Here is a 26615-nt window from a genome sequence, read left to right on the forward strand (position 1 = left end):
AAGTGTTAAAAGCTCATCTGTTTTTAGAGATAAAACTCTTTACATTAGATTTTCATGAAAACGCATCCCAATGAATGATCTACTCGGTAACCATGTGTTAACTACCCCTAGGTTCATATTTTTACCGGAGTTGTCCTTTAAATGCTGATGTGTTTAAGAATGTAATCTGCCAGAAGGCTATCTACCACAAGTAGGTCTTAATCTTTAATGTTGTAGGTTGGCCACACCTGTCCATTTTTGACCTTTAAATAAACTTTTTTTGTTTGTTTTTCTATATCTTGCTTCATAATTCTTTTAAAAACATGTTAGTTTTGTTTTTAGATCTGTTTCTTTAATTGAAAGATGCATGCGCAGTGTGTGGTCATGATTTATTTCATGGAAAAAAAATCAGCAGATGTCAGCAGAAACTTCTCTACTTTAAACTGTGCCTGTATAAAGTTCAGAAACCAGTGCACAAAAATGCAAACTGTACATGCAGTTTATTAAAAATGTATTGCAGTCTAGAGTACATTTTTAGATATGTATGATGCCCGAAATCACAGTTGCTTTTTCATTTTTTGATCATGCAAGATTTAGACAAAGTGACAGGTTCTCGATGAGGCTTTGCATGGGAGGTTGGCTTTTGTTTTCTTACCTCGTCTGACACAGCTTCATTTTTAAAATGACACACTGTACATGCAAGTTTGAATTATTGAACATATTTTGTTGTAAACTTGAGACTCACATTGGCCATCAGTGCCAGAAGGAAAGTGATTTTTGAAAGCTAAGACCTGCTATGTTTTTATATACACATTAATTTAAGCTATTTGAATTTGATCTTTATGTAGCCACGTATATTCTCATTTGAACCTCAGCATAATTGAATTACATCAGCTGGAGCTACAGGGCTGACTGTGATCTTAATGTACTAATGTATGCTGAGAGCTTTCAGCCTATAAAACAGCCTAGTAGGATCTAAACGAAACTGTCTGGCACTTCATAAAAATATATGAAAAATGTAATGATATTTATGTTAACTTCTTCAGTATACATATTTAATCATTTTATATAAAAATATGGAGTTTAGATATAAATAATATTAAATATGAAAAGACAGATAATCCATACAGAATATAGAGTATCAGTAAAGTGCTGCTTTGAGAGCTGCATTAATCTGAATCCTAAACCATATATATAATTGTCTGAATTTTCAAACCTGCTGAAAATCCTAATGAGCAGGCTCACTTTTACTTTATATTCTGAGCTTTTCTGGAAAAGAAAAAAACTGGAGCTGTGCCGCTTTTTCATGATCCGCTTTGATCAAGTGAAAATCATCATTGCCTTCAGATCCCACTCGGGCTGGCGTGTGTGAGGCTTTGAGTCGAGTTACTCAGAGAAGTCTCGAATGCCTCCGCAGCCGTGCTGGAGTCACACCATTTCTCTCTTTCTCTCTCCAACTGAAAGTGAGACTCAAGGGCTAATTCATACACCTACTCATCACTCCACAGTTAACAGAGCATCTGTTCCCGAAAACAGTTGGTGAGCTTCAGTCTTTGTTACGTTAGTAGGTTTAATAAGCCTTCAAGCTTCATTCTTTGGAGCGTTTTTGTATTCTTTCTAAATTCAGAGGTGAGAGAGGCTACCAGGGTTAAGGAAATATTATTGTTTTCAATGTTTCAATCCTCTAGTCTAGTAAACAGTACAATGTTGTTGTCAGAAATACGGTTGTACTTTTATGGTATGGCATGGTACTAAATGTTATACGAAACATATACTACTTGGTAAACTTTGTATCAGTTTGCGGTGTACGCATGAACCAAATTCATCCATTCTAGTTAAATTATTGTATTTATTCAACAAAAATGTGTGGTTAATAACCAAAGAGAACTACATCATTCTAGTATGCACTAATAGCTATTAAAACTGTTGAACAATTAGGCATTTTTATGAGAGATGCCAAGATCTAATAGCTCATATAGTGCCAGTTTAGCTTATTTTAGTATTTCAAAAAATAAAGCAGAATATCCAATATGTAGAATCCAATATACATACATTTACAAACTAAGCTTTCAAACTATAAATACAAACCCTATTGGGCATAAACAGCAACAAAAAAGATATGAAACTTAAAAATATATTGTACATACAGAAAGAAATGACATATTTGGGGTGTAACAATATACCGTGTCCAGTGTTGGGGGTAACGAGTTACAAAGTAACACATTTCAGTAACAATATTACTTTTTTGAGTAACGAAGTAAAGTAAAGCATTTCACTAAAAATATCGGTAACTACACTACTTTATTAGGCTATAGGAACGCGCTCTCGTGCGTTACCCAAGTCATTTTTGCCTGTGTGTGAAGTTTTGATCTGTTTAAGTGATAGCTATCAAAATCCAGTGTTCGGCATTTTGCGTACGTGAGTTTTTGTTGTAGATGTCTATTTAAAAAATAAATAAAAAAAATGTGTACTGTGCTAATTAATTGAGATTTCTTACAGCTCTTACAGGTTGTTGGCCTTGTCTGTTTCGTTGCTTCTATTACTCTCCTCTTTTTTGTAAGTCGCCTTGGATAAAAGCGTCTGCTAAATGATTAAATGTAAATGTAAGTGCTCTGTGCATGCGCCGCGTGTGTGCTTGCCTGGGCACCGCTGCCATAGAGATCGATTTGAGAGACGTAGCTCCTGGTGCGACTGTGGAACGACTTTGGGGTGAGTCATTAATGAAAGAAATTTCATTTTTGGGTGAACTAACCCTTTAAATGAGCTCGTTTTTAACTTTATCTGCAAGATTTGGCCTTGAATCACATTCATTCTTTCTCTTAAACATAAAGTGACCTTTATTTTTATATTTTTCATTGACCACTTAATTGTTGTGTGTGTGTGCCATGAATCTAATAAAAAGCTGCTCAGGAGAAGAGTTTTGTTCTCATGTTTCCCAAAGCCTGTGTTAACTACTTTATCCTGTTGTTTGTGGATTTTACATGAGGCATATTTCTTTGTGCAGACATGGATATTGTTCTTTCGTATGGTTTTACATGCCATTTTGTAAACATTTATGTATCTACACTCTAAACTAAGAAATGGGAAAGTAAAGTAATAAGTAGTGAAGTTACTTTTCAAATGCAGTAACTAGTAAAGTTATCTCATTACAATTTACAGAAGTAACTAATTACTTTTTTTTTTGAGTAACTACCCCAACACTGACCGTGTCACAATATATCGCAATACAAAAATGTAACAATATGTATCATGAATAGTGACAATCTGTAGTTCACCCAAAATGAAAATTACTGTGGGAGAAAAAAAGTCTAAGCCTAAACCAATTCATTTCCACCACAAATGTAAATTTAGCATGTAAATAAACACTACATTTTTTGTTAACCTTTTACCATATGTCTTGGAGTATTTCAATAATATCATATCGCGATGTGAGGGTTTCATTACAACCCTATTATAAGATTTTAGCACAATTCTCATTTGTGTTAATTTCGGGTCTCTACATAGGCCTTTTCCCTTTAAACAAATTATTTAAAACAACAAAACAACATTACTCATTACAATAAAACAACTATTCATTTTCTCAGAAATCAAATATCATGAAGTAATAGACAAGCAAGTCTTACAGAAGGATAGGCAATTCTTTTGCCTTACTTCCAAAACAAAAATAGCACCTCAGTTCTCAAGACTTTGTGAGACTGTCATCTATGTTACAGCACATTTTTCAGCCTGACCTCCTTGGGTGTTGAATCGTATGTTTGTGTACTGTGCCTTATAATTGCGGCGTGTGTTCTCTCTTCACGCCGCGTGTGTGAAGTTTCCCGCGGTGCCGTCCGTTCACCCTCCCCAGCCCGTGGCCTCATTAACTGCTCCCCGTCACCTCGTCCCACACGCTCTCTCCTGAACCCCTAATTACCGCCCTCGACCCATGCTAATGATTGATTTCAAGACCAGGTGCCTTGCGTATTCCTGTCCTGTCCCCAGTGTAAATTTGCCAAGGCTGCAAAAGGAGGGCTACACTCATATTCAGCTGTACTGTGCAGATTTAAGGCATGATTGTTGTATTTATTTCAGTGCCAGTGGATTTTCTCTGGTTTAACAGCGGAAACTGTGCCAAAGTGGTTTGATATAGCTGGGGAAAGCAATCTGTTAGCATTAGCATTCCCATTCATCTCAATGGCAGTTGTTCGGCAAGCACTCTGCCACAGAAGTGCAATATGGATGTTGCCTGCCATCTTTACTTCATGGTAACTTTGCAGCCACCTTTAAAAAAAACAACAACAACTTTGAAACACTTACTGAAATATAACCACAATTTTGCTAGCAATTTAGTTTTTTTAAACAGGTTTTTAAATATATACATCTACAACTAAAGATAAAAACATTTAAATGCATCACAATGTATAGCTATTTATGCAGATCATGTCCCAAAAAAAACATATATAATCAAAAATATTAATATGTTATTATATAAAACTAAATATTGTGGTACTATATAAAAACTGATAAACTTATATATTAATATATATATTAGGTGGCCTTAAGTACTATGTACTTACAACAACAAATAAGTAACGACTTTGGAATTCACTATCACTGCAACTCAGAAACATCGATTCATTCTCTCACTTCAAATCGCACCTCAAAACATATCTGTTTCAAACTGCTTATTCTATTTAATGTCACATGCTTTTCAGTTATTCTTTTTTATCTACTTATTTTTTTTATTTTTTTTATCTTACTGTTTTTAAATGTATTATTATATTTTGTACGGTGTCCTTGAGTGCCGAGAAAGGCGCCTTTAAATAATATGTATTATTATTATTATTAAGTACAGTATACTTACTGTGTTCAAATTGTATTGCAAAGCACTTCTGCTGATATTGAGGTGAGATACGGGTAGAGTTAGAGACAGGTGTGGTGGTGTGGGTCAGTTTAAGGGTAGGGTTATGGGTAAGGGAAGAGCCAACTGTGTAATTACAAATATAACTACAGAAATTAATTACAGACGTAATTACATGCAGTTATTTTTTTAAATGTAAGTACAACATGTATGTACACAATATGTGCATTATATCAAATGATTAAAATGTTAGTACATAGTAGTTAAGGCCACCTAATATAAAGTGGGTCTATATATATATATATATATATATATATATATATATATATATATATATATATATATATATATATATATATATATATATATATATATATATATATATATTTATAAATATATATATATATAAATATTTAAAAAATCATGTCTCCAATTGAAAATTTTCCAGTGATGGATCACATCAAAACATTTTTGTTGGCCAAACTGAATTTCTGTGAATTAAATTGCATCAACTCAGAAATTCTGTGAAAAACTGAAAAATTTGATGGGATCAGTCACTATAACATAATTGGAGACTGGGCATTTTACTATTACTATTTAGATCTGGCTTAATGTTTCATGAAGTGGCTTTTTTTTTATACTGTTGTCTGAGGTCAACTAATGATGTCTGTGTGTTTTTTACATTCAAAAACATCATAACTAATAAGTAATAGGCTATTTTCTACACTGGTTTTGAGGCTCTCTCCTGAACGTTGGGTTTTGATGGGCGTGACGCACTGGAGACTTGGAAGTAAACGCACAACGCTAGGATTGGATAAGATTTGCATATTTAATGAGCTTCTGCTCTTCTGTCAGTTCAGTTCACATGAGGGAGGGATTGATTTGAAAGTGGCAACCGGAATGATTCAAGTACGTCTTTTTCAAACAAACACAATGATTTATTTCTCATCCACCCGCGATTGATTGGACTTTTATTTTTGTATTACATAGCCCGCAGGATCTGTGGATATAAGCGTGAACCACATGGGCTTTGCGAGCCCTGGCCCATACGTGTCTGAGTCCAGCAAGCTAAAGGTATGTTCTGTTCTGTTAGACACGTACACATAATCAAAACGATCTATAACAGTGCAATACTATCACATAAAAAACATGTCTTACTCACATAAGTGTGGATCTAATATAGAAGAATAAGCATTGTGTTTTAATATCAAATGTCTGCAAATCAAGCATCGACCTGAGATTGGTTTACAAACGATTCCGCAGTGAAATTAAGTGAATATCCCAACGTGAGCTGGAACATCATTAAAAATAAACTTCAAACACATTCCTAAAATTAGGATCCGAATGAAGCTTATGCAGCGACTGTGTTCTTCCACAATATCTTGCTATCTTCTTCGGCATGTTTATTGCTGCTGGCTAGCGCGAGCTGAACAGCTCCATGAGTCGGAGGGCGGGGCTACTGAATTACACGTTATTATTATTCTGTAGAGGCGGTGTTTCATCAGTCGATGACGTCCGGATGTGAACAGGATCGTTTTCTTAGCCTGGTGTCTATAAAAGCTGTTCCTTGACTAACAAGGACGTTTTCAGCTCTGAAACTTACAGGATATCCTTATATTACCATGACCTTTTATATATCAAAAGCTCAAGAGAAAGTTGATTTCTCAATTCATCACCCCTTTAAGAACAAACTAAAACTGGGCTTCTTCATTTTAGAATAATGTTGGTACTGAACAGTTTGAAGCATTCACACTGACACTGAATTCACTCCTGTTTTGTGTTCTTCATCAATGGCCTCATTTCTGGCTATGGTTTGTGTGTGCATTTAGTAATTCTTCCTGTTGATTCACACAAGTCTGGCAAAGTCCACGTCTCCAGTTAACAATACAGTGCCGTCATCTGTTTTCATAGACTTAACAGGTGGTGCAGATGATCCAAATAGAATTGTCTTATGGTCATATTTGCTCACCCAAGACAAACGGCCGGTGAATTTCATTGACAGGCGTCTGCGTATATCTGCTGATGAGCACAGGGGTGGCGGGAGGCGGGGAAGGTCTATGTTGGGAGGTTGTCCTGGGAGACAGATGGTGACTAGATCCTCTTGATGCCAAGAATCTTCTGGAAGATCTCCATGCTAACAGTCTCAGGCTTATGTAGGAGGTGCGTACATCGGCACCATGTTCAGGCACAGGCCACATCCACGTTCCATCTGTTCCCTGCTCATCTTATCTGCATTGTGCCGAATGCCTATGGGTTTGCGGTATCCACCTGAAAATTTTAGCTGTTATGTTTGCCGTTGTGTGAACGCTTGATTCTCTTCACTTAATGGAGCTTTAGCTTTTGCTTCAGTGGTGTTTGAAATCCCAGCTATTAACATGTATGTTCAAAGTAGCAATGGGCAAATCTCACAATAAATCCACTGTTCTTAATGCATATATTTAATTGAGAGCACTGTATAAGACAGCTTAAACATTATTTACAAGAACAGACACACACACGAATCTATTCGCATGATTCTCTGGCATCAAACCGTCGCTTTGCGCTGATGTGTCACTGATGTGTGCCGGCAACTAAGATTCACGCTTTGCTCTGAAATTATGGAGCTCACCCTCTTGGCATGTTGCATCACCACCCACTAGAACTGGTAACAAGACCTACTATGCATCAGATGCTCGAAAACTCTAGCACTTTTACTGACAGAATTTTTAACAGCTTATCGCAGATGGCGAGAAGTTTCTCATGCACTAAAGTTGAACACGCAAGACGCAGAAACCAGGCACAAAAGTAGTGCCAGCATTACTCATGGTTTAAGTTAAAGGTTATACATGAAAAAAAACGTAATGGATGTTTGCTTTGCATAAATACGGGTAATGAGGATTAGAGCTGACCCCTACGAAACCGTTAAAGGTTCTGAAGGTTTTAGGTTTTGCAGAATGATATTGTAATGAAGCCTTGTTATTTCAGATCATACACAAACATATCGTTTGATTACTAGCCCTTTAAAAGTTTCTTCTAACTTTCATATTAGAAACAAGCTAGGGACCCACTTTATATTAGGTGGCCTTACCTTATATGTACTAACATTTAAATGTATCATTTGATACAGTGCACTTATTGTGTACATACATGTTTTTACATTGTACTTACACTGTAAAAAAAATTCAGGTCAGTTAAAAATTTTCTAGTGACTGATCACATACAATTTTTTCAGTTGGCCAAATTAAATCTCTGTGAATTGATGCAATTTAATTCACAAAAAAATTCAATATGACTAATGAAAAAATTTAGATGTGACCAGAATTATTATTATTAAGTTTTTTACAGTGTACATCTTAAAAATGACTTGCACAATGACAGCAGTAATTCATTTTTGTAGTTTAAAATTACACTGTTGACACTTACACCTAACCTTGCCCTTAAAAGTGCACTATGCAACTTTCAGTCCACTGGAGGGCGCCTATTCTAAACAAAGACGTAGTTTGATGACGCCAAGTGTGAGCGCAGTTTCTTGGGACATGTGGTCTTCACCTCACAGCTGGTGGAAAATAGGACTCGGGCAGAAATCATGTTGATAGATGCGGTTATTGATGTTACTGTAGTGTAAAGCAGAGCAGGACCGAGTGTTGTGAAGCTGAGCACGGCCGCTGGAGTGATTGTTAGACACACACAGCTCGCGAGCAGCGGGACTTTTATTATGACGGGACACAGCCGATGGGCGCTTGCAATTTCCGCTTTTCCGGTCATGAGGTAAAGCAGCTCTGTTTATCATATTAGATACATTTAAGTGTGTTTAAAATTATGTTATGACGTTACTCTGTGCGTTCACTCGGCGCTGCTGTGACATGCTCACACTGCTAAGAGTAAAGCGCTTCTGCAGAATAAAACCGAGGGTAACGCAGGTATGATGCTATTGACACCTCAAACGCTATGCTGAAACGACCCGGCCCTTAGTTAAAATAGCAATTTTCTCACAATTTACAAATAGCTGGAAACATTTGGGATAATGTAAGTACTCAACTGAACAAAATATATAATACTGGCCTATTGGTTTCTGGATATTTTACTGCAAAAATACTACATAGTGCACCTTTAAACATACCCACACCACCACACCTGTCCCTAACTTTACCCGTATCCCACCTCAATATCAGCAAAATTGTTTTGCAATACAATATGAGCACAATTAGTTGTACTTATTTTTTTATGTAAGTATAGTGGTTAAGGCCACCTAATATAAAGTGGGACCCAAGATAGAAAATTAACACACAAAAAATGTCAGATAAACTATATTTTATATGTCATAATATAAATAACTGCATTAGTAAAAAGCTCAAACAGACCATGGCTATAACAGAGGTTTGATAATGAAACTGTATTCCAATGAACTTTGTCATCTTAGAGGTGCACTACAGATTTTTTGGCTCTGCATCGACATCTGCAGTTAAAACATAAAATGATCTTTCATTTCTTCTGTGATTCTGACGGTTTGAGTTAAATCTCACTAGCTATAACAAGAGTCACTATTTTTCATATACTGGCTCAGTAATTACTAGAAAATGAAGATGATATTCTATAGATGAAATCTGACTTTGTTTTTGTTTTCAATATGTTAGTGTTCTCCTAAAAGTAAACTTTTAAAATATTAAATTACCAATTTTCCAGGAAACAGACAAAAATGATTAATGACTCATTCTGCACCCAGAGGCTCTGCAAATATTTTCTCACTTCCAGGGCATCAAAAACTGAAGCAAGTGCCTTCCAAAAGGAAAACGTTAAAGGTCCCCCTAGGTGTCACTATATCGACGCAAGGGTACTCCATTAAGTTCAGTTGTTTGTGTTACATCAAGTGCGTTCAAGATGCATTTAATTATTTGCATTAAGCAGACATGATTTTATGAATATCGGCTACTTTTATATTTTGGTGCAACTAACCCAGCTTCTACCCAAAACCTACCCACTTCTAAACATTATAAAACACATTACAGGCAAATAAAGTACAATCACAAGTATTTATTGCAAAAAAATGACCAAAAACAGTATAAAAGTATTAACTCATATTTCATTCCAAGTCCTCTGAAGTCATACGTGTAAAGAACAGAATCTTAATGTTTTAACCGCTTAAATGATGGTCCCACCATTCCGTAAAGGCACGCACACACACACTCAGTCATATCTCATTCAAATGATACACCTGACTCTTACACTGTCAGAAAAAAAGGTATATTTCTGACACTGGGGCGGTACCCTAAGGTACAAAACCGAAAAGGTACTACTATGTACCTTTAAGGTACTAATACACACCCCTAAAGTTCTGATATGTACATTTTAAGGTACTATTATGTACCATTTAGGGGTTAGTAAGGAACAAAGATGTATCTTTTCACTTTTGTACCTTAGTCTGTACCGCCCCAGTGACAGAACTGTACCTTTTTTCTGAGAGTGTAAGCATGACGCAATCGGTCACGAGACATACGAGAGCCAATGACATTTTGCAATCAAAGCTGACGTAATGATGCATTGTCACAAGACATACAAGAGCCAATGCAATCTCACTATGAAATCTGACGTTTTTTTGGGTGTCGATTTTTGAAATTTTAATGTCTGCATGATTTTCAGCGGATACGCTGATCGCTTTGGGGGATCAAATGTATTTGTAGTTGCGCAAGGCAAAAATAAGTTTCAAAAATTAACCCATGACTGTTCTGCAACTTCTGTTTACAAATTCGGAGGCTTCTTATTGGATCAATAATGGTAAATTCCATAGATGTGACAACCCTTTAATTTATGGCGAGCTTAATAGTTACTAGCTAAGTTATCAATTAAAGGTGCAGTAAGCAATTTTTGAGAAGCGCTGTTGAAGGTGGATCGGACCAAGAAGCACAACACACTTGTATCCAATCAGTAGTAGGGGGCGTGTCCACTCATAATGGGGGAGGAGAGAAAGTGAGCAAGAGGGATATTTGAAGCAGTGTTGTCAAGTCTGCGGTTTTCCTGCAGAATTGGGCTACTTTAACACTGTTGCCACGGGCTGTTTTACATGTCCACGGGTTGGAGCCACCCCAATAATGTGATATTTGGCCCTAGGAATGCAAATTTTATCAGGGGATTTTTTTTTATTTTGTCCCCTGGAATGTGATTTTGACTGTGATCTCAGTTGGTTAGCGAAGCTGAGTAGCAATTGGGTGGTGTTTTTTGTTGACCTGGCAACCCTGATTTGAAGAAAGACTGTAGAAAGAGAGATGGCTGAGAGACATTACAAAAGAGAAAATGTCAGAGGAATATCACAAAATATAGGATCAGCGTTAATATTTGAAAATGTTTCTAGCTCTGGAAAGACCTAAGTGGGAAGGCCTGAAAAGTTTTGCTATGTTTCACAGAACCCAGATATGCTGTTGTTGTAATGTTAGCTAACAGGTTTGAATGTCATTGTTTGTTTGGAGATGTGTCATGCTGGCAACTAACAACCAACCGTTATACACCTACTATATGTTCATTTTTTGTGTCATCTTCACTTTATTTTTTGAGAAGCATTATTTTGCTTTGCTTCAGATAAAAGACATCCACTCTTGCATTGCATGTTTGTGTATTTTGGGGGCAGAGCAATGAAGGGAGTGGAGTGTTTGTTTGGGTTGATTTCACAGACCAACATCGGTGTTCATAAATAGCTTAATGCACAATTAAGAAGAAAAACAGAACTTTGCAGCCTCATTTTAGAACCTTTTTAAATGGGAAATACTGGACAGAAAACTGTGCTTGTCAAGCCATTTCATAGGATTTTAAAAAAGTGTATGTTTCTATTGGGAGGATGGAGCTCTTTAAGATGTTCACAGATAATAACATTAGCAAAAGCCGACTGCCTGACCTGTCATCCCTCTGCGTATTAGAGCTTTCATTTCCGAGCGAATGAAAATATCAGCCTTGTCTTGTTGTTCTTCTGATATTTGTTTTATTAGATATATTCAAATTAAAGTCCCGAGGCCTATCTATTCAAAAGCAATGCAGCATACTCCTGGTACATTGCTCTCGTCCTTCTGCTGAAAATAAATGCCACATTGTTTGTTGATAGAAAGGATTGTATTAATGAAATAGCAGCCATGCAGTGTGTTTGGAATGATTCAAGGGCAGAGAGGTTGGCCAGCTTATTGTTAATGTAAATAAATGCAAATATTAAAATGGGTCTTTGTGCCCATGATACGGCATTAGAGCGCTGTTTTATGTCCGTCGGGGGTTAATAATGTGAAATCCATCGATTTCTTGCTTTTAGAGAAGTGTTCACAGATTTTCTGTCTGTGGCGGGATTGTTGTGCTTGTTAATCCATTTGAGTCAGAGTGCGGTGTGTCTTGCTAGGTATAGGTCATTGCTAATAGGATGCTAATGAGAGCCTGCTAATCAATTTGTGCTTAATCAGCCAATCAATGTTTGCTGTAGCTGGCAAGCAAACAGAGTGCCGAACGCCAGCAGTGCCGTGAGAAACTGCTAGACTTCTTGCCCCAGGTTTAAACTCAGTTTGTTACTTTCCTCCACACTGATTCTGTTGCTTGAAGGAAGGATTTCAAGTAGTGCTTGTCTAATTTTACAAAGACAAAAAGACATAAATGGGAAAAAATATATTTGTATCCTTATTGCAGGTGGGTCTCCCTCATACTTTGCTATACATTGCATTTTTAAAGATGGTCCAGCCAAAAAACTGAATTCATATTTTTAATCTTTTTGTCTTTTTTTTGTTTTTTATTTAATTGGAAAGACAGGAAGTTGTAATACTACTAGTCTAGTGCAATAAAAAAAATGGCAACTGGTGTGCAGTTAAGGTGTGTTACTGAAGTTTTATTTAATAGTTTTTGTTCTTTTATGGCTGCAGAGAATTGTGGGATATAGTTTTGTTGCACAGGTGTTACCTCTTTAGCTACATTTTCTTGCAAGCTTTATTGCTATTAACAGTGCACAAATGCATACATACTAAGTTGCATATTCACATTTAAAGTCTATTTTGATCAATATCACTTTGCATTTCTAAATGCATTTTGACCTCCACACTGTACAAAAAAATATTGTTGGTTTAACTTTAAAAAATAAGTAACCTAGTTGCCTTAAAATTTAGAGTTTATTAAAATAAAACATTTGATACAATGAAGGAAATTGGTTTAATAAATAGAAACTCAAAATATTATTGTATCTAAACCACATAAAATATGTAAAATATGTAAAGCATAAAATATTTTCATATCATTTAAATAGCACAATTTCACTGTCATCACAAATAAAACACACACCATCACCCAATATGCTTACAAAATATTTGAATAATATTTGAATAAAGGTTGTCAAGTCTCAAAAATGTTTATTGTATTAACTAAAATGTTTAATTTCAATGAACTCAACATTTTAAGGCAATGCAGGCTGTAGTTTACAACTCGTTTACCCAATTTTACATTCCCTGAGATCCTCATAATTCATTTATTTCTCTTCTTTTTTCATCGATCTGTACCTCCATTCAATCTCATAAGACATGTTGATTGATTTTAGGTGAAACATTCATCCTTGTTTTAAAAACTCTCAAAAAAATTACATAAAGCACTCCATTTTCCACAGCGTTCTTGAAAGCACATTTTCTTGAAAAGGAAAATAAGACAAATGCAGAACCCACACACACAAAACAAGAACTAATCCCTGACCTGACAGGCGGGAGAGGAAAAGCTATGAATTAATCTAAAAGAAAGATCACAAATAAAATCAGCCTAGTTGTGGCCGTTCACTGGCAGGCAACTGTTTCCCATATGTCTCTCTTCCTTTGAAGAAACGGAATGAAATTGCAAAGCGCTATTGAATGTAATCATACATTTGTTAAAGTGTGTAAGAGAGGCAGTCACATCTCATAACAGACTAATCTATATCCCTTAAACACTGCCTGGTTGTCAAGAAAATGAGTCAACGGGACCATTTAGGAATTTGTGCCGAGTCAAGTGTTTTCCTCTATAAAAGAGCCATGCTGAAGATCTGACAGCAATGACATCCACCTGTCACCTGTTATGACAACCAGAAACAGTTTAGCTGCATCCCAAATCACATACTTCCCTATAAGCGAAAAACAAAATGCGAAAAGATCTCCAAATTCACAGTACTCATTAATGAGTAATCAAAAAGCACCCGGAAGACCTCCTTCTTCTGACAAGTTTCTGATGTATGCAAACTATGGACACTTTACTATCCCATGAGGCTGAGGGAAAGACTAATGCTGATAGGTCACATGATAATGACAACTTGGCAAATGTAGTATGTCCAGATTACATTCATACTACACACATTCATACCAACTAGACTATACTTTTATTTAGTAGTCACAAAGTAATTACAGTCAGACAAAAAAGTTTTTAGTCATCCACCAACTGTGCAAGTTCTTCCACTTAAAAAGATGAGAGAGATCTGTCATTTTCATTATAGGTACACTTTGAGAGACAGAATGAGAAAAAAATCCAGAAAAATCACATCGTCACATCGATTTTTTTTTGCAAATTATAGTGGAAAATAAGTATTTGGTCACCTACAAAAAAGCTAGTCTTCTCACAGACCTTTAACAACTTCAAGAGGCTCCTCTCGTTACCGTAATGGCACTTGTTTGAACTCAATATCAGTATAAAAGGCACTGGTCCACAACCTCAAAAAGTCAGACTCCAAACTCCACTATGGCCAAGACCAAAAAGCTGTCAAAGGACACCAGCAACAAAACTGTAGACCTGCACCAGGCTGGAAAAAGTGAATCTGCAATAGGTAAGCAGCTTGGTGTGAAGAAATCTGTGGGAGCAATTATTAGAAAATGGAAGACATACAAGAACACTGATAATCTCCCTCAATCTGGGGCTCCACGCAAGATCTCACCCCATGGGGTCAAAATGATCACAAGAACGGTGAGCAGAAATCTCAGAATCACATGGGTGGAATGACCTGCAGAGAGCTTGGACCAAAGTAACAAAGGCTACCGTCAGTAACACATTACGCCACCAGGGACTTAAATTCTGCAGTGCCAGACGTGTCCCCCTGCTTAAGCCAGTACATGTCCGGGCCCATTTGAAGTTTGCTAGAGAGCATTTGGATGATCCAGAAGAGAATGTCATATGGTCAGATGAAACTAAAATAGAACTTATTGGTAAAAACTCTTTGGAGGAAAAATAATGCTGAGTTGCACCATACCTACTGTGAAGCATGGGGGTGGAAACGTCATGCTTTTGGACTGCACTGCAAAAAAATGCTTTTCTTAATTAGCATTTTTGTCTTGTTTCTAGTCCAAACGTCTAAAAATTCTTAAAACAAGAAGCATTTACTAGAAAAGCAAAAGTAATTGTCTTGTTTTGGGGGAAAATGCTTAAAATTAAGACCATGATCTGCCAGTGGAGTAAGCAAAATAATCTTAAAACAACCGTGAACGTTAACTAAAGTTCTGAGTATGTTTCATGTTAGCTGCAGGCATGCATTGATTGAACACAACAATTAATTAACAATTAAAAATGTATGATTCTCTTACTGTTTGCTGGCACATATCTTTGGGGGCCTTAACATTTCACTTGCTAGAACATTTTGAATTATAAAAAAAAAAAAAAAAAAAATACTGTAGCTGCCTAAATGTGTTTGAAAAGGTGATGTTACTCTCATTTTGACCACTGACTGGCGCTGTGAACTTTATCAATATATCAATGTATATACAGTAGGTAGCCTTCCTTATGCTGTTGGCAAGGTGTTTTGACCCAGAAGGGCAAAAAGGTTTTGACTGCAGAAGCGTTGAACGTATCATTGATGAATGTATTGAGTATTCAATTGGACATTATTCACAGTGGTGTTTGTGGAGCCAATAAACTGTGTATGGTGATGCGACGGAAGAATGTCTTCTCATTTCTTATGGATGAAGTAACATAACACCAAAGCAAGAAAGTGAGTCAACCTAATTTCTCTAGGACCAAAACGACTCAGTAGCTTAGATTTAGCTCCTACAAGTGCTGTTAAATCAAATGATTTCAGAAGATTTCCAGAGGGTTGTGAAATAGTTTGTCATAATAAGGCACCTACAGTACATTACGCCTGTCTATACTGGACTCCAGACTTTAAAATGGCTGCGAATGAAATAAAAAAAATATATATATATATATATTTGTGCATTTGTGCACGGATTGGTTTCAGGACAATAAACAATGTACAAACCAATGATTTAAAAAATAAAAATAGAAAAAGGCTAGACTTTGATTTGTAAGCATTAATCTGTTTACTGACTGCTTATTCATAATAATTTATTCAAAATATGTTGTAAAATATTAAACCATGAAAAATTGAAAATAAATATATTTAGTCAGACACACTAGTTTTTAAGCTTTAATTGTCATAGATTAGACACACAGTCTTGTTCAAAATAATAGCAGTACAATGTGACTAACCAGAATAATCAAGGTTTTTAGTATATTTTTTATTGCTACGTGGCAAACAAGTTACCAGTAGGTTCAGTAGATTGTCAGAAAACAAATGAGACCCAGCATTCATGATATGCACGCTCTTAAGGCTGTGCAATTGGGCAATTAGTTGAAAGGGGTGTGTTCAAAAAAATAGCAGTGTCTACCTTTGACTGTACAAACTCAAAACTATTTTGTATAAACATTTTTTTTTTCTGGGATTTAGCAATCCTGTGAATCACTAAACTAATATTTAGTTGTATGACCACAGTTTTTTAAAACTGCTTGACATCTGTGTGGCATGGAGTCAACCAACTTGTGGCACCTCTCAGCTGTTATTCCACTCCATGATTCTTTAACAACATTCCACAATTCATTCACATTTCTTGGTTTTGCTTCAGAAACAGCATTTTTGATATCACCCCACAAGTTCTCAATTGGATTAAGGTCTGGAGATTGGGCTGGCCACTCCATAACATTAATTTTGTTGGTTTGAAACCAAGACTTTGCCCGTTTACTAGTGTGTTTTGGGTCATTGTCTTGTTGAAACAACCGTTTCAAGGGCATGTCCTCTTCAGCATAGGGCAACATGACCTCTTCAAGTATTTTAACATATGCAAACTGATCCATGATCCCTGGTATGCGATAAATAGGCCCAACACCATAGTAGGAGAAACATGCCCATATTGGGGGTCGTCTCACAAACTGCCTGTGGCCCTTGGACCCAAAAAGAACAATTTTACTCTCATCAGTCCACAAAATGTTCCTCCATTTCTCTTTAGGCCAGTTGATGTGTTCTTTGGCAAATTGTAACCTCTTCTGCACATGCCTTTTTTTTAACAGAGGGACTTTGCGGGGGATTCTTGAAAATAGATTAGCTTCACACAGACGTCTTCTAACTGTCACAGTACTTACAAGTAACACCAGACTGTCTTTGATCATCCTGGAGGTGATCATTGGCTGAGCCTTTGCCATTCTGGTTATTCTTCTATCCATTTTGATGGTTGTCTTCCGTTTTCTTCCACGTCTCTCTGGTTTTGCTCTCCATTTTAAGGCATTGGAGATCATTTTAGCTGAACAGCCTATCATTTTTTGCACCTCTTTATAGGTTTTCCCCTCTCTAATCAACTTTTTAATCAAAGTACGCTGTTCTTCTGAACAATGTCTTGAACGACCCATTTTCCTCAGCTTTCAAATGCATGTTCAACAAGTGTTGGCTTCATCCTTAAATAGGGGCCACCTGATTCACACCTGTTTCTTCACAAAATTGATGACCTCAGTGATTGAATGCCACACTGCTATTTTTTTGAACACACCCCTTTCAACTAATTCAACTAATTGCCCAATTGCACAGCCTTAAGAGCGTGCATATCATGAATGCTGGGTCTCATTTGTTGTCTGAGAATCTACTGAACCTACTGGTAACTTGTTTGCCACGTAGCAATAAAAAAAATACGAAAAACCTTGATTATTCTGGTTAGTCACATTGTACTGCTATTATTTTGAACAATACTGTATGAATGGTAGAATTCTTCTTTTATTTTAGTGCACAAATTGTGCCTACTCCACCAAAAGCGCTGCATCATAATTGCACTTTTTAAAGGTGAAAGTCTTTGCAGTATTCCTCCGCACTATGATTACAACTTGCACACATATCCATATTGAATATTGAGCGGGGAGTGAAACCAGCCCTGCAGAGATGGCATTCCGATGAGGGGGAGTCATTACAAATTCTTTTTGATAGGAAATGTATTTGAATATCTTTCAAGCTGTCCCACTCACACCCCACACCTTTTCTTTTTTCTTCTATGATTTAATCTTAAATTTGTCGCTGCAGGTTGATTTTGCAGTGTACAAAGAATTCACGCTAAACACGCATTTTCAACAACAACAAAAAAGAAAGAAAGGAAAAGAATAATTACCTCTTGGCCTCATATACATCAGAATATCGTTATGATCTGAAAGCAGCCACCCACACCGTCTCCGACTGTGATTTTAAACTTCAGGAGATGAAATGTGGTATTGTGGGTGTTTGGATTGAATCCCTGTCCATGTGTCTATTCTTGTCTTTTTTAGCTTTGTTTTTTTTTGTTTTTGGTCAAATACAATCAGCTAAATGATGCCATCAAAGAATCATTAGGTAACATTTAACACTATGAGTAAATACCTAAAAGTATGGTACAGTATTAGCAAAGCTAGCACACATAAATCATACATCTACAGCCAAGCGGTTTTCAGCCAGTCAGCCAATGCAAGTTTTCTGCATTAACCTTAACCCCGATCAAATCAACACACACAGCCATTTAGATTTCGCTTAAAGTTTAAACAAGCGATTAATTAAATAATTAAGAAAATAATAGCATATATAAAATAATATAGAACCAATTTTTAAATATGACATTATTTATCTTTTTTGGCACAAAAAAAAATTAAATTATGAATATTTTAAAATGAACACTATTAATATTTTTTATTATTGTTATTTATGCCATATTTATGAAAATACATTATATTTTACCTCTGAATACCACTGTTGGGGGATTTTATTTAGAGACACTGAATGATGCCATTTATTGGGAAAAATAACAATACCAATAATCAATTGTAAAAAATAATGTATAACTAGTAAAGAGTGAACCTGATTACTGGTCTATCTCTACTAGTTCTCCATATTTGTCTTATGGACTTTTGTTATACTTCCTGTCCTGAGTGCCATGTTTGTAGTGTCTTCTGTAGTTTTTCATGTTCAGGTGTGTCTTGTCTGCCTTGTGTATAAATATCCCTTGTGTCTCTCTTGTTCTCTGTTAGTTGTTTGATGTAGATGCTTGTGTTCCTGCTCTCTGTGTTTCCTGGTTTCTTCTTGTTTTGTTTAATAAATCATCCTGTACTAAGATAGATCCATCTCTGCCTGTCTTTTTGCCTCCCCAGCATTACAATAGGAAATAAACAGAAACATTTAAAGGGATAGTTCACCCAAAAATGAAAATTCTGTCATTAATTACCCTCATGTCGTTCTATATCCGTAAAGTTTTTGTTTGGAGCACAAATGAAGATCTTTTTGATGAAATCTGAGAGATTTCTGTCCCTCTATTGAGACACATTGACGCTTTAAAAAGTTCATAAAGAGATCGTAAAACGAATCCATATGAATTGAGAGGTTTAGTCCAGACTCACTGAAGAGACTCGCCTGCTTTGTAAAATGAACTTTTTAAATTTAATTGAATTTAGGATTGAATTTTGACTTTCGTTGCATTGACAAAAACAATGGATAAAACCAAAGAAATTCTGAAATATGTGTTAGTTTAGAACTAGAATGACTATGCACTGAAAAACTCACTTTTAGACATACAGTAATTTAGAAGCAGAAAATAGCACATATAACTTTTTATTCAGTTTTAGAAAGAGTTTAGTTTTAATAATAATAATAATAATAATAATAATAATAATAATAAATAGTTTGAGTAGCACAAACCTAAATTAAACAAATTAGTTCAGTTAAATTACCTGTTTTGAGTATTTAGAACTTTTCTTCTTTTTAAGTTCACAGCACTGACATATTTCAAGTAAACTGAACTGTTTCATTGTTTTCAATTTGAGTTGTATGAACTCATTTCCTTTCATTTACACTAACTCATTTCTTTTAGTTTAACTGAAACTGTTGGGGTTTTTTTCATTTCCCAGCATGCTTTGCCTATGGCACTCGAAAGACAGAGTAAATACTAAAATTAAGTGTTATATGATGTTTGTGCAAGATTAATGTAAAGGGGGAGATTTAGTAGTGATTAATGTTTTGTTATGCGAATTAGAAGAGTTTATGTTAATGTGGGTTTTTGAAGGAGTTTTTGCCATCATGGTGATGCATGATGCTTGTTTAAGAGCAGGAAAATTTAGACGTTTTAAATTGCTATACTCTTTCAGTAAATGCTATACCATGTTAGCAAATTGGCATTTTCTAAATGAGTTTGTTATAGCAAAATATTTATGTTGAGATAACCTGAATATTTCAAGTTAAGAACAAGTACAAAATCAGTACAAACTTTGAGTTTAGGATATATATATATATATACAGTATGTCAGCCAAGAATGTTTGCAATGACAGGGAAAGAAAATACTTGAACTTGAACTATATCTAGATGTAGTTTTTGGGGGCTCATCATTATCATCAGTATCCAAACAGCAGAAGTAGGACCTGCATCCTTGCCCTGCGTGCTTCTGTTTAAATGAGTTGCCCCATGGATCTGTTTCCCTGCTCCCCCGTCAAATGCTCTCTGTCTTTTCCCAGAGTTACTAAAGGAGCTGTTCTGCTCTGCCTATCAAATCCTGTTTAATCTCTCTTTAAGAACACAGCCTTTCATCTCTCCAGCCCCTCATGGGAAATGCCCATTGAGGACCATCACCGTAAGGGTCATTCCTTAAGGTCATAGAAGACGTGCTGCTCCACTCGAGCTAAAATGACAGTAAGGGCGGTGTGTGTCCTGATGTTAACTGAGGACAAAGAGACATCAGAAGTGTCATTGGTCTGTGTTCTGATTAGAGGTAAGGTCACTGCGGTGCATTGCAGCAACCTATATAGAACTTGTTATAGATCTATAAATGCATTTAGATGCAGTTGACAAACACATACCAACATGCAAACAGATTTTAAGATGTTTAAGTCCCCTTTTTAATGGGTACTTTAAAAAATACAGTAATAACAGTAATATTACAGTTTAAGATCATTGTTTTATATTTGAATATCATTTCAAATTGTATTAAATTTCTTAGGTGGCAAAGCTGAATTTTTGATAGAATTTTCTATCAAAAGTGGTCCAAGAAAGAAACAGTGGTGAACTGGCGACAGGGTCATTGGCGGCCAAGGCTCATAGATGTACGTTGTGAGCGAAGGCTGGCCTGTGCGCTCTGATCCAACAGACGAGCTACTGTTGCTCAAATTGCATTAAGAAGTTAATGCTGATTCTGATAGAAAGGTGTCAGAATACACTATGCATTGCAGTTTGTTGGGTATGGGACCGTATAACTGAAGACCAGTCAGGGTGCCCATGCTGACCCCTATTCAATGTCTGGAAATGTATGCGCCAAAACTCATTTTGGCGGGTCTATGGCACGCTGTTTTTCGTGTGCATATAATACGCACTTTATGGCGTATTATATATACGAACACCCCACCCAAACCCCCTAATCCTACCCAAGAGTGTGTCATATACACACCATAAAGTGTGTATCATATGCACGTGAAAAACAGCGTATCATATGCACGGCAAAATTAGTTTTGGTGTATACATTCCACGACATTGCAGACTCGTACTATTTATACGCATTTACATGTGATCGGGTTGTACCTACCTAAGCATGGCAGCAGAACATGTACACACTTTCATGGAAATGGTATTCCCTGGTGGCTGTGGCCTCTTTCAGCAGGATAATGCGCCCCGCCACAAAGCGTGCCCTGCCACAAAGCCCCACCTTACAACTTAAATGACTTAAAGGATCTGCTGCTAACATCTTGGTGCCAGATACCACAGCACACCTTCAGGGACCTGGTGGAGTCTATGCCTTGATGGATCAGAAAATGAAAGCAAATAGGGGCCAAACACAATATTAGGAATTATATAAGAAACATAAATTGTGATGATGGATTGATACATTTTGATGTTGTTGACTAAGAGAAAATTACTTAAAAGCTGATTTTAAAGGGATGGTTGCATGCGATTTCACTTTTTTAACTTTAGTTAGTGTGTAATGTTGCTGCTTGAGCATAAACAGTATCTGCAAAGTTACAGCACTGAAAGTTCAATGCAAATGGAGATATTGTCTCTTAAAGTTTATGCTTTTTTACGTTTATTACAAAAACGGCCGGTTTGGACTACAACGAGCTTCTTCCTGGGTTGGTGACATCATAAACCCTTGCTAGTCACCGCAGATGTGACTTCTGCCCGTAATGGTAAGGGGTGTGGCATTTCAGGACAACCTGTGCTTGGCACTTCAGCCAATAAAAATACATGAATCTACATTTGGCCATCTAACCAATCTAAGACCATTGCGTTTTTCAGAGGGATGGGCTTCATAGAAGCAGGAAGCAAATGAGCCGTTCAAAGGACAATGGAGACAGCGGTGTGGAATAAAGGTCAAATATAAGAAAAATACAGCGTTTAAAAAAAGAAGAAGTATTAAGACATGTTATACTGCGCCCCATAAACACATCCAAGCCTAGAAAAAAACACGAACCACCCCTTTAAGATGTTTAGGACAACCTTCATGGATACTTTACTGATCATGTGTCAAAAAAAAGGAATGAATTAAAATCACTCAAATCTCTCCAGCCAAAAGCGTGTTTTTTACATTCTCTACAGGATTTGTGAGAAGATACCTGAGGGACACCAAAACGGGGGCAGAGAGAACGGGCTCTTCATTCATTTTCATCACCAATCAGCACGCCGCCTCTTAAATAATGCATTGATCTCTGGGCTTGCTGTTAATTCCCCCGTTATCAAGATGTGCAAAGTGGACGTGGCAGCTCTTGATGGATGAGAGGTACAGGCCAGCTGTCTATTTGCTTTGACAGACATATTCCCACTGCAGTGGAAACTCAGGCAACCTTTGAGTATCAGCGTCTTATCTGTCTTTCAAAGTAGAGCAGAGGACAGAGTCTCATTAAACCACAAGCAGTGCTTTTCAAAAACAACTTATAAGTTATAATAGAAATTCACAATGAAAGCTTTTTCTTGGCAGATGCAAAGCTATTTAATTCTACGATACAGCTCAAAGAGATAGGTAAGACATGTTTCTTTTGGCAAAAAGGTTGTACATCTTTACTTGTCTTTAATTTGTACCCTTCTGCCCACAAATGAGCATTAGATTGTATCATAAATATCATATCAATTCCTTGATGTATGTTCTATTGAAATAGGAAGCACACTTCCCATGCAAACAACTCAGATGACTGAGATTCTGTGTAACCAGTGAACAGTTTTCTGTCCCATGAGACAAGAACTGAGGAGTGTCAGATTCTGAAATAAAATAATGTAATAGTACATTATTCAAAAGTTTGGAATCAGTAAGATTTTTAAAATGTTTTTTTAAGTTTCTTATGCTGACAAAGGCTACATTTATTTGATCAAAAATACAGGAAAAGGTAGTTTAATATCATGAAATATTATTTAAAATGGCTGTTTTCTATTTTAATTTATGTAATTTATATGTAATTATTCCTGTGATGGTGAAGCTGAATTTTCAGCATTTCACCAGTCTTCAGTGTCACGTTTGCCACAGGAAATTAGTTGTGTCTGAAAACATAGTGAACATCACCGAGTGCACTCATTCAATCCGCACTAATGCACCACAATAACAAATCTAGTGTTGGGTAAGTTACTCTAAAAAAGTTATGAATTACTAGTTACTAATTACATCTTCAGTAGTGTAATTATATTAATTATGTACAAATTACTCTCTCCTAAAAGTATTGAATTACTTATTACTAATTACTTTCTAAATCCTATAATCATCCTTGACCAGTTAAGTGATTCAAGGAAATGATTCTTATAATAAATTCAAATAAATAATATAAAACTACATATATTGTTCTTATTAACTGACCAAAGTAATGTACATGTGAGAAGGATACATAAAACATGCACTTTAAAGTTACTTTAAATGTTGATATAAATTTCATTATTGTAGTATATACTATATAATTGTTCTACAGTCTTAAACAGTTGTTAAGTTACAACAGAAGTAACTGTAATTAAATTACAGAAAAAATAAGAGTAATCCCTTGCTTTACTTTTCAAAGGATTTTTTTTTTTAAATTACAGTAACTAATTACTTAGTATCTTTACACCTAACGCTGCAACCGATGCACTCTTAATGGCTAGAGAATACCCATAATGCACACAGTGTCAGAATTCCCTCACTCGTTTTCATTCACTCCTTCAAGTGGTCTACTCTATATTAATGGAGTAATGTAGGGAATAATGGATGAGGGTACAGGGGGCGAGCTCTCTGCTCTCTAATTGCTCTCGCTGTACTTGGATGTCATACACCACTTGGTCTGTGCAGCGCCGCTTTAAGACAAACACACCTATTCTATGCTGATCAATGTTGAAACTTTGAATGTCAAAATGTCAACCATGAGACTTTTTGATAAATACAAAGTTCAAATTAACAAAAATTTATTTAAACTAGTTTTTGTAACAATATAAAAGTGTTTGATTTTGATCAATTTAATGCATCCTTGCTGAATAAAAGTATTAGTTTCTTTTAAAAAATGTACCCAAACTTTTGAAAGGCAGTTTAATACATCAGTTATGATAATCTGTGAGCAGTGCAACTTCTTTGGGTTTAAATTTTAAAAACACTAACCAATTATTTTTGCGGTTGTTACATCACGTGTCAAAGGACCTACGAGTCAGTCATATTCGCTTAATGTTCTTCTGGTCAGCTCTTAGCAATATATTTTCATAAATATATTCATAAGTTTACTAATCAGAATCACAATTTTATATAAAATAATAATAATTTGACTGAAGTAAGGCTGTACGTAAACAGAGACTCTCTAAATGAGAAGGCAAGACATCATAAGCTTGTGAGATTTTTTGTGAGAAGTATTTATTTGACTTATTTATACCTAAATTACCTAATGTAATAATAACAATAATAAAGCCTTAGCAGTAGGCTATATTTGCATATTGATGACCTCAAAGCCATAAGTCATATGTATACTTTTGCACCCTGTTCATTTTGCAGAAGCAAAAGAAGTCAAACTACAAAAAAGCGAACTACAGTAAAAGACAGGTTTAGTGCCTCATTTTGTTATGAATGATAATATTCCATTCCTTAGTTAATTGCTTTGATTTACATATGTCAGGTTACAGGACATCAGGAAACATCAGACCCCTTGTTGCAAAACGGACATCTCAAACCCTTGCATAATTCTGCATTACCTCATGTTCTTTGTACACATGATAGGATGAATATGATACCGATGATGTCATTATTTGAGTTGAGTGACAGAGAGTTCAGATGTGGTGAAGGTGCGTCCTCTGCTGGCCAAAGAATGAAGTTACACCTTGAACAATGGATTCATGATGTTATTTAGTTTCTCATAAACATCTTTACAGAAAAAAAACAGACACTGATGAGTCGATTGGCTACAGAGCTATGCTAATATAAATAATAATAATTTGGCTGCCATTTGTGTCAAAGCCAAGCTTGTGACATTTATTGTTACAGTTAAATGGAGCCTTTCTCTCCTCAACCACCATCAATGTGCAGCATTCACCTGGATGATGTGACGGCAGCCATATTGCACCAGAACGCTCAACACACACCAGCTGATTGGTGGAGAGGAGACAGAGTGATGAAGCCAGTCATTGTGTGTGTGTGTGTGTGTGTGTGTGTGTGTGTGTGTGTGTGTGTGTGTGTGTGTGTGTGTGTGTGTGTGTGTGTGTGTGTGTGTGTGTGTGTGTGTGTGTGTGTGTGTGTGTGTGAGGATGATTAGGAGGCCATGATGATGGACAGAGGCCAATGGGCAAATTTGGCCAGGAAAAAAACCTCCATTAACTATCCTGATCTATGAAAGAGCAACCTCTGAATTATCTGAAACAAATTGTTAATGTGTAATAATGTTAATTTATTAATGTATTAGCATGGTGGTAAATAAATATTTGTGGAGGGTATTATATCCTTTTAAATCAATGCAATTAAAAACATTTTCTCTCATTTTTATATATTTACATAATTATTTTATATAAATAAATGTATATATTTTATGATATTTTATATTATATTATATTATATTATATAGTAATAAATTCCTTCAGAACTGTTCTAAAATGTCCTTCACTTTAAAATTTCCTCAAAATTATTATAATGATAAATGATTTTATTATTATAATATAATATAGGCCTAAATAAGAAAACAAACCGTATTCCAAAAAAGTTGGCACACTACAAATTGTGGGGAAAAGGGAGTGCAAAAATTTACAAATATCATAAAATTATATTTTATTCACAATACAATATAGATAACAGATCAAATGTTGAAAGTGAAAATTTTTGAGACAGGTAGCAATAAAATGCATTATATATTCCCATCCAGACGTCGTCTCTTCGGGGAAGACCTTGAATTTTCCATCATGACAATGCCAGACAACATTCTGCATCAATTACAACATCTTGGCTGCGTAGTAGAAGGATCCGGGTAATGAGATTACAAGCCTGCAGTCCAGATCTTTCACCCATTGAAAACATTTGCTGCATCATAAAGAGGAAGATGCAAAAAAGAAGACCTAAAACAGTTGAGCCTCTAGAACCTGTATTAGACAAGAATGGGACAACATTCCTATTCCTAAATTTGAGCAACTTGTCT

General features: G+C 35.9%; 1 long non-coding RNA gene across 1 annotated transcript; it reads left to right on the forward strand.

The window, feature by feature from the left end:
• Positions 1-25596, forward strand: LOC137039076 (uncharacterized). Its single transcript, XR_010897585.1, has 4 exons — positions 1-1518; positions 5810-5893; positions 22600-22780; positions 25478-25596. It is a non-coding gene; the product is annotated as an uncharacterized lncRNA (long non-coding RNA).
• The last annotated feature ends 1019 nt before the right edge of the window (positions 25597-26615 follow it).

Source organism: Pseudorasbora parva, chromosome 13, assembly GCF_024679245.1.
Source record: "Pseudorasbora parva isolate DD20220531a chromosome 13, ASM2467924v1, whole genome shotgun sequence".
Classification (NCBI taxonomy): Eukaryota; Metazoa; Chordata; class Actinopteri; order Cypriniformes; family Gobionidae; genus Pseudorasbora; species Pseudorasbora parva.